This window comes from Triticum dicoccoides, chromosome 3B (assembly GCF_002162155.2).
Source record: "Triticum dicoccoides isolate Atlit2015 ecotype Zavitan chromosome 3B, WEW_v2.0, whole genome shotgun sequence".
In the NCBI taxonomy this organism is placed as follows: Eukaryota; Viridiplantae; Streptophyta; class Magnoliopsida; order Poales; family Poaceae; genus Triticum; species Triticum dicoccoides.
Genome location: NC_041385.1, coordinates 668,534,026 through 668,541,209, shown reverse-complemented (window position 1 = coordinate 668,541,209; position 7,184 = coordinate 668,534,026). Strand labels below are relative to the sequence as shown.

Genomic DNA, 7,184 nt, shown 5'->3' with positions numbered 1-7,184 from the left:
CCGCCGGAGCCCAAGCTCCTCACGGCCCAGCCGCGCTCCACCGCGCCGCCGCCCGTCCCGATCCGCCTTCGGCCTCCCCGTCGCCGGGACCTCCATGGCCGGCGCCGCCACGGAGCTCGCCGGAGCTCGGCGCTGCTGCCACTGCCCGCCGTCGCCCCGTGCCATCCCCGCCGACCCGCGCCTCTACCGCATCCCTGCGCCGTCCCCTCACCTCCTCCGCGGATCCCGCGCACCCTCGCCGTCGCCGGAGCATCGCCGTAGCTCGTCGGTGTTCCTCTCCGGTGGGATCCGGAGAGGATGGACCAGATCCACCAGTCCCCGATCCAAACGCCCATGCCCCGTCCCGGATCTCGTCTTCCCGTTTTCGTCGGTATAAATTCCACCAAGTCCCTGTTATTTTGACATTTTATGCCCCTGTTCATCGCATCATAACTTGCTGCATATTGCTCCGTTTTGTGCGTGTAATATGTCAAATTGTTCGTCTCGATGAGTACTTAATTTCATTCCCTTGCATCATGTTCGTTTGAGTTCATCTTGATGCATGAATCATCGTTGCAAGAGTGCTATGTGATGTTAATCTGCTGCAACTGTTAAAACATGCTCATTTGTCATTTTTGCCATGTTTGATGTGTGCATCCTATGAGGTTGATGTCTAGATGTGTTTTTATCTACATCATGTCATCGTTACAGAGGTGCAATCCATGTATTTTTGTGAGTTGTGTAGTGATTTCATCAAGCTTGTTAAGTGGGGTACTTGCTATTGCTGTTTTGCTAGGCTGAATCTGTTATTTCGTGATGCCATGTAAACCTGCTGCTACAGGTCATTCCGTGCATAATCTGGAGATGTTCACTAAGGATGATTTGTTATACATGTCATTCTCTATCCATCCATGCCCCTTGTTGAATTTATAGCTTGTTGTAGCTTGTTGTAATCTTTCTCTAAAGTTGCTAAATAATGTTGCTGTCAGCCTGTTAACTTTAAGTTCAGTTTTGCCATGTGTTTTGCTAGTGATCCATGCACCCTATTAACTTGCTCTTGACATGCTTTGCTTCATAAACATGTATTCTTACTGTTGGTTGCCTTGTCATGCCATGTAATGCTCTGTGGTGAGTGGTACAAGCTCACCAACGTGCCTACTTATTGATGTTCCTGCCATGTATGAATCTGTCATATCACTTGCTATGTTAACATGGGTGCCATCATATCTTCTGATCCTTTTTGGCTCATGGTCAGTAAGGGACTTTTGTTATATGAAATCAGTAGATTCATGCCATGCCTTTGTTTGCCATGATAAGTTCCTTTAGCATGTTGTTTGATAGCTCTAAACATTGCAACCTGATGTTATTTCTGCAAAGTCTGAAACTGTTACTATTTGCAATCTTGCCATGTGTGTTTGAGCATGTTCTAGTGATTTCTGGAGATAGCTCAGTGTTTATGTTTTGTTATGCTTTACCTGAACATCATGCCCATGCCTTTTGTTATCATGTTGGGGTGCTGTAGCATGTTGTTTTGATGCTTGCAATATGCCTAGTTGCTGTTTTGGACAGATTGTTGCTATGACTCGTATAGAGTATGTGTTGAACCGTTGCTCCGTTTTGAGCGTGCTCTATATGAAATTTGCTTAGAATTGCATGTAGTTTCATATTATCATGTTGCGTCCTTGTTTTGAGGTGTTTGCTTGATGCTTGTTTGCATTTTGCATCAATGCCATGTTTAACTTGTTTTGCTCATATCTTCTAGGTCGTAGCTTCGAATTAAATGAACTTTATATGTAACTTGACTAGAATTTTGTGTAGATTCTCTTGGTGCTCTTTAACTTTCTGTTTAACAACTTCAACTTAATGGTTATTCAGATCTGGACCAACTTCGAAATTTACGTATGAGGACTTACCGGAATTGTTATATGTTGTTCCCGGCCTCATTTAAACTTGTCTTGATGTGTTGCTCTTGTTTGCATCATCTCTTGCCATGAGTAGCTTCATGTAGCTTTGCATGCATCATGCTTGTTGTGCATCATGTCTTGTCTATGTGTTGTGTGTTTACTATGTTGTGTGCTTCTTCTCGATAGTTCCAGTTCTCGTTGCGATCGTGAGGATTCGTTCGTCTACGCTTGGTTCGTCTTCGTGGCTTCATCTTCTTCATGGACTCGTTCTTCTTCCTTGCGGGATTTCAGGCAAGATGACCGCTACCCTGGATCTCACTACTATCATTGCTATGCTAGTTGCTTCATTCTATCGCTTTGCTGCGCTACCTATCTTTTGCTCATCAAGCCTCCCGAATCGCCATGTTAGCCTCTAACCTTTTCACCCTTCCTAGCAAACCATTGCTTGGCTATGTTACTGCTTTGCTCAGCCCCTCTTGTAGCGTTGTTAGTTGCAGGTGAAGTTGAAGATTGCTCCATGGTGGACAGGATTTTGTTGGGATATCACAATATCTCTTATTTAATTAATGCATCTATATATTTGGTAAAGGGTGGAAGACTCGGCCTTATGCCTGGTGTTTTGTTCCACTCTTGCCGCCCTAGTTTCCGTCATACCGATGTTATGTTCCCGGATTTTGCGTTCCTTACGCGGTTGGGTGATTTATGAGACCCCCTTGACAGTTCGCTTTGAATAAAACTCCTCCGGCAAGGCCCAACCTTGGTTTTACCATTTGCCTCACCACCACCTACTTTTCCCTTGGGAGTCGCTCTCTCGAGGGCCATCTTTATTTTAGCCCCCCCGGGTGAGTGCTTGTCTAAGTGTTGGTCCGAACTGAGCTGCCTGCGGGGCCACCTCGGGGCAACTTGAGGGTTGGTTTTACTCGTAGCTAGTCTCATCCGGTGTTTCCCTGAGAATGAGATATGTGCAGCTCCTATCGGGATTGTCGGTGCATCGGGCGGTCTTGCAGGTCTTGTTTTACCATTGTCGAAATGTCTTGTAAACCGGGATTCCGAGACTGATCGGGTCTTCCTAGGAGAAGGTATATCCTTCATTGATCACGAGAGCTTATCATGGGCTAAGTTGGGACACCCCTGCAGGGTTTAAACTTTCGAAAGTTGTGCCCGCGATTATGGGCAGATTGGAATTTGTTAATGTCCGGTTGTAGATAACTTGACACCAGATCCGAATTAAAACGCATCAACCGCGTGTATAGCCGTGATGGTCTCTTCTCGGCGGAGTCCGGGAAGTGAACCATGGTTTTTGGGTTATGTTTTGATGTAAGTAGGAGTTCAGGATCACCTCTTGATCATCGCTAGTTGACGACCATTCCGTTTGCTCTCTTCTCGCTCTTATTTGCGTATGTTAGCCACCACTAGTCAGATGCCCGTGCTACGCTACGGGATCCCGCAAGATTAGATGGATTTAATTATAGTCAGGAACCCATATGTTGCTATAGACAATAAGTTTTTTTTACGGAGACATCGATTGAAGCGATGTTATATTGCGACAGATAACATATCGAGCATGATCAAACATATGGTTTCCAGTCAATAAACCCTTTCATCGAAGCCAAACATTTTCTACTCCATCTCCGCCTTGAAACTCCCTACTCACATTTCTCTTTGTTCACTATATATTGTGACGGATAACATATCAAGCATGATCAAACATATGGTTTCCGGTCAATAAACCCTGTCATTTAAGCCAAACATTTTCTACTCCATCTTCGCCTTGCGACTCCCTACTCACATTTCTCTTTATTCACTCTATCCTGTATCGAGGGGATAGAGCATGCAGCAAACTAAAAATCCATCCGTACGCATGTGGCAACTTGGACTTCATCATTTAGCCCTAGTCCGATGGGTTCAACCTATCTTATCCGTAAGATGGTCACCCACCTATGTCACACATATCATCTCTCCATGTGTGTGAGCATTATACAATGCAACATGCCATCCATGGCCAAAGGATAATTTTGACATCCAAAATAATTTGATGTTGTAACATTTGAAACTACTTTGCAAGGTTTGACGAAAAAAGATTCATATCACATAATAGTATCTCGAAGATAGCAATCTACAATATTTTAAGCCTGATCAACCAAGACAAAATATTGCTAAAATAATTTGCTAAGTATATTAGTCTCAAAACATATCACAATCAGGAACTGATCAAGAGAACTCACATGAAAAAGGAAAACACAAAGTAAAAATGCTTAATCCAGAACTTGCATGCATAAGAGAGTTATATAAAAGTACAAACAAAATGATCAGGGTTCACTAAGCTAGACTACTATGCTAAATGGCATGCCATGCGTCATCGTCCTTCCAGTATCGGCCTTGTGAAGTTGCATGGCCTGCCACCGTCACAGCTAATAACTCCAATTGTGAAAGATGCGACAACTGGGCTCATACCAAATCTCCCAAACCACCAGAACAGTACACCCTTATTTTAGTTGTTGGCTCAAAACATATGTAACAACAATATTAATTCCGGGGTTTTCGCTTCATCCATCTGCTCACCTAACAGAACATTAGACAATCACTATTTTATACATAACTGTCTGTGATATATTCAGACAATGGGGAAAAGTTTGAGCCTGTAGAGAGTTTGTAGTATATTTAGACAAAATGAAAAAACAATGAACAATACTTACAATTTGAACTCAGCAAAGAAACAAAATGTACAGTAAAAGATACTTTGAAATCATGTGTATGTAGAACGGGTGAATGCACATGTACGCACACACACGCAAAATTAGTACCGGACCTCTTGTAACTCAAGGTCATACAAACCTAGATAACATACAACTATGCATTTGTGGCGTTGTTCATCAGGTCAACTTGTCTTCTATTGGCAGTGTGGCACCACCGAAAGAAACAAGAATTGTGTGTAAAAAGCTAAGTAATGGCACGGTGCCATGATGTTTGGCTAAATTACAGAGGCTCTCCGTGCAGTCAGAGCAACAGAAAATTGTTCATGGACATACGACCAGTTATAGATCGATAGTCTTCCCTAAAGCCTGCTCCATGACTAATTTCTATATTGAGAGAAATTAGCATGATTTCTTTGAAACAAACTAACACAATAATAGACTCGATGGCCTCACCTTCATCGTCAGTGACACCTCTGCGAGGCTGCCCTTTTTTGAGTAGGAAACTACTCTACAGGAGATACAAATTCAGACATCATCAGTGGATGGAGTTTATCCAGGACGTATGCGATGATCTCCTAGTCATTGACATTTCTGGTAGCCGCTGCAAGCTCATGAGCATGAGCATTGCAAGTTCTTACCACATGGCTGACACTGTAAGCTGAAAAAACTGAGAGTGCTTGTTTAATATCCTTGATCAGGGCATAGCATTGTGATCTGGATTGGTCTCCCGCAGCTAGCTCTTTTGTGATTGCATGGCAATCCATCTCCAGGATCAAAGGCCCGATGTAGTATTTTGCAAGAGACTGCAGTCCGGCGATGGAAGATTTTGCATACAGAGACGAAAACGTGGCCCTTGCTGTCCCTGGCAACAGCGCCAACCTGCGAGGCTGCCCTCTATCCTGAAATCTGTAGGGAAAAACAAAATTAAAATCAGAGACATGTTAGAACGAGATTATCTTGCGAAATATGCACCTAAGCTAACAAGAAGCAAACTTAGAAGGTCCTTCTCACACATACTACTCGTCTTCTATGTTCAATTGTTCAGTTTGGCACTGGGCGCCGCCGAGAACGAGTAGCTCACCACCGTCAGAAATCCTCCGCGCCCGCAACACCTGGGCCTACTAATGCCAGTCCTGCCGCTGGTAGCCTCTAATCCTCCATGGGCAGCATAGAAAAAAGGGCCTGCAGTTGGAGGTTGAGAACCAGACCAACACAAAAGGGAATCAACACCAACAGAGAAAACAAAGTACAGTAACTTACTATATTGAACAGACTCGGATATGGCAACAACCGTCACTATCATCTCCGTCTCCGGCGGCCTGCACGGCCAGATCTGAAGGAAATACACCGACGAAATCTTGAAGCCAAATCCAATTGATTCAGACCCTAATTACAAGCACAACTGTACAAGAGTAGGGATCCTTGCCCAACTCAAATCCCGCGTTCACCGGGGAAGAGAGGGGAGAGGTCGGCGGCGAGAATTTGGGAGGGTACTCGAAGCTCCTGTTTCTTTCGGGAGAGAAGCAGAAACAAGAACACGTTGTGCGGGGTGTTGTGTTCTGGATATCTCTGGAATTCCATACTACATGCTGGATGCTTTTGCAAAATGTACATGTGGGACGTTCGGGGACAACTCGTGATAGTTCCAGCCTTACGTTTCAGATCGGACGGTGCAGATGGCGTGAAGGTAGGCACGCCATCACCACCAACTCGCATTTTTATAGGAGTAGAGATATATGCTTAGTCGTTGCTGCAACCTCACCACTTTACCCCTTCCTTCCCTTTAAGCTTTGCTAGTCTTGATACCCATGGTAATGGGATTGCTGAGTCCTCGTGGCTCACAGATTACTACAACAACAGTTGCAGGTACAGGTTTTGTGATGGTCATGATGCGAGAGTGATGTTTGCTTGTTTTTGGAGTTCTTCTTTTGCTTCTTCTTCGATCAGGGGATAGGTTTCAGGTCGGCAGCCTGGGCTAGCAGGGTGGATGTCGTTGAGTTTCTGTTTGTGTTTCATCCGTAGTCGGATGGTGCTCTGATGTATTGTGATGTTGTGTTCGTGTGGCATTGTATGCCTCTTGTATGTATCCCCATCTATTATGTAATGTTGATGTAATGATATCCACCTTGCAAAAGCGTTTCAATATGCGGGTCTATCCTTGGTGGGACCTTCGATTTCCTTTTGGATAGGGTCGCATATTGGGCGTGATAAGATCACTCCAAGATTTAACAACCCCCTCTGAGATCACTATGAGACGAAGAGAAGACAGTTACCAGCTGGAGCTGCCACCTGAGTTACCCACTATGCACAGCGTTTTCCACGCGACACACCCCCAGAAGTGTTTTCAATTTCCTAACTAGCCCAATCTCTACGAGGGCATCGACCACCGAGCCATCGATCCCCAGCCCAACCTGACCTATGCGAAAAACCCCTTAGCAACCTAGACCAAGCAGAACGTCATACATAAAGACACACCATTAAGTTCTTCAAGGTTCAAAGGAACACCACTCGGAAGCAGAAGCATTATGAGGACGTGAAGACTACCCCAGATCCAAGTTTCCGTACTCCTTTCCGCGCCTAGTCTGGGAATCTCGGGGACGAGATT

General features: G+C 44.7%; 1 long non-coding RNA gene across 1 annotated transcript; it reads right to left on the bottom strand.

Moving 5' to 3' along the window:
* Positions 1 to 4,745: 4,745 nt before the first annotated feature.
* On the bottom strand, positions 4,746 to 6,136 carry LOC119281788. The gene is made up of 3 exons (XR_005138550.1): positions 5,871 to 6,136; positions 5,597 to 5,761; positions 4,746 to 5,485 (listed from the first exon to the last, which is right to left on the bottom strand). It is a non-coding gene; the product is annotated as an uncharacterized LOC119281788 (long non-coding RNA).
* Positions 6,137 to 7,184: the final 1,048 nt, after the last annotated feature.